Genomic DNA, 2,709 nt, shown 5'->3' on the forward strand with positions numbered 1-2,709 from the left:
CATGCAACTAAACTCCCTTCTTTCAAAGTAGGTAAACTAAGGGATTCAGTTAGAAATTCTTATTTTACATTGACCTGGGAAGGGGAAGGGTCAACATAAACATAACCTGATTTAATTTTTATGACAGCTGATTTTTTTCTTTAGTATCTTTTCATATTAATACTAACTAAGCTTTCCTATGACATAAAATTTAGGGGGAAAACATTAAAAAAAAGCTGCCCTGTATCAGTATTCTACAAAATTGCTAATTGAATAAAGGTTTATTTCGTAGTTGTCTGTCATTCGGTCATTGAATGATGAAAGGATATGGGTAAAGAATATTACAATTCCAAAATATTTAACTCTGGATCATGAACAAATTTGGATAAAATCTCAAGCCTTCCACTGAATCATCTCTGTAAAGATGGTCCATGTTTTCAGCAAGAAGCAACCTTTCTTTGGCTAAAAGAGCAGACATTCCTACAGATTTGGCAAATTCTTCAGGTGTGAGAGATCCCTTTCCTGATATTGAACCTAAATGACCATGACACCACTGTCAAAATTTGGAACCTGAGAGGTAATTTCAGTGCTTCCAACATCTTATAAGCATTTACCAAGTCCTCTGGTGAAAGGAGTTCCATTCCTCAAGCTTGGTTCACTAAACAGTACACCTCTGTGAGAGGCATTATTCCCCCTCGTTCCTCTAAAGGCACCAGCAGTATCCCAGCTAGTTGTTTTGCCAGCTGCATATGGTAATGATGACTGAGCCAGGTGTTTCTCTGGTAACTGGATTAGCTCTACCCATGCTCAGCAAGTAGGATTTAAACCTGATAGTTTCATCTTCTGTGATGTCACCTTGTTTATCCTTAATTTTATTAACTATATATTTGGATAATTCAATCACTTCCTTTGCCTTGACCATGAGCTTGTTGAGGTCTTCAGAAGCCTTAGAAATGTTTTTGTCAGTTTCTTTTTTCTTCTGGCTTCCTTTCAATTCCTACAATTCCTATGGCTCTTATTTTTTCCTGGCTCTTGTCCACTCTTCTTTAGCATTAATTGGGACACTGGCATATTATCCCATCTTCTGAGTCATTTCTTCTGATAAACACCTATAAAACTCAATCTGGCCATGCGCTAAGAAAGAAAGTTTGATGTAGGAGCTCTTGCTGCTTTGGAAAGGGCCAGGCTCTATTGGAAGAAGCTGTGTGAAGATGAATCACTATATTGGCACTTTTTCCATTACTAGCTGTTGCTATTCAATGAATACAGTTTGGGAAAGAGGACTGGCAATGCAACATTCATGACTTTTCTGATCTCTCCAGACAAGGTGGTGTGTACTAAGGAGAAGAACTCCAGCATCAAATTTTGTCTTCTCACCCTTTGTAGATGTAGACCTGCAGCTGCTAGATCACCAGCATCTTGTTGATCTCCAGGAGGCCATTCATCCACACAATTAGCACAATATCATTCTCAAATAGGATCATCTACATCAAATAGGATCCTCACCATCTTTGGGAAATACTCTTCCATCTTGGTGCAAGACCTGACAGGAATGGTCGTTGCACTACTTAAGTTCCTTGGGGTCTGGGTCAGTCCTTGCCCCTATACCATGTTGCCATTTCCTGATGCTGGTTTGGTGGTTATCAGAAACTTCTGCCAAGTCTTCCTTTGCTTCTTGAATACATTCATCATGCCCATGTCCCTCTAGACTATGGTTTCAACAGAATATATTTCTGCTTTTCTACCAGTCCTCTGTGTGTGGCATCGGGCTTCTGTAACCTCTGGTCCTATGATCCTTTGCATTTCCAGGAGAATAATTTCTTCCCATCATTCTGTTTCTCAATAGACTTTGCATGAGCTCCTGTCTTTAAATCTGGGTGATCAATGGCCGTCACTTATCTTCTTTCTGTGGCCTTTGCATGAGAAGATATGCTAAAGCCAGCTGAAGTCAATTTTTCCTGTTACAGACCTCTCTTCTTATCCTGGGACTTTTTCCTTGAATAACTTCTCTGTAGTAACTGACCATATCCCTCCTGCCTTCTGTCCCCTTTCATGAATGGCCAGGTATACTGACAGATTCTCATAAGCAGAACATTTTGCTCACTTCATGACCGTGTCCACATTGGACAAATTTACATGTACTGCCCACTTTTGACAACATCCACTTCTTCCATCTTCATTGATCCTTTGACTACCTGAAGCAGTTTATCCACTTGTAGCACAAAGCCCTTCATGCAGGTAGATGTCGATGAATTGGACCTAGACTCGCTGCTCTACCAAATTATCTTTCTAACCTTTGGAGTGTTGCATTACTGTGACCTCATACAGAGGTCCAGTAATTCTATGCGGAGAATGAGATTGAATATTGAACCTCTATATTTCTCCATATTTCTCCATGTCCATTCCTGATCATTGCTGTGATGTGGTAGTAGTATGCAGTACTTCAGACTCAAATGATTCCTCCACAATGGGGCATGTGTGTTACCCAAGAAGTTTCTTCGCTTGAGGTAGTGAGGTGCATTCACTGGTAGAAATATAGTATAAATTCCAATTTTAGTTGCTTTCGGCACAAATGTCAATCTCTTCCCCTTCCCCACAAGCAGTTTGTCTACAGGCAATTAGTCTCTCTGATCTTGAGGGTTTCAAATCCTTTTAGAACTACCCATATTCAATGAAAATTGTAGTGATCATTTTCTAGATATCATCTTCCATTTCTGTCTCTCTAGAAAT

At 39.7% G+C, this 2,709-nt stretch overlaps 1 pseudogene; it reads right to left on the reverse strand.

The window, feature by feature from the left end:
• Nucleotides 1–318: 318 nt before the first annotated feature.
• On the reverse strand, nucleotides 319–1,551 carry LOC140527903 (vacuolar protein-sorting-associated protein 36-like; annotated as a pseudogene).
• Nucleotides 1,552–2,709: the final 1,158 nt, after the last annotated feature.

The sequence above is a fragment of the Notamacropus eugenii genome, chromosome 1 (genome assembly GCF_028372415.1).
Source record: "Notamacropus eugenii isolate mMacEug1 chromosome 1, mMacEug1.pri_v2, whole genome shotgun sequence".
NCBI lineage: Eukaryota > Metazoa > Chordata > Mammalia > Diprotodontia > Macropodidae > Notamacropus > Notamacropus eugenii.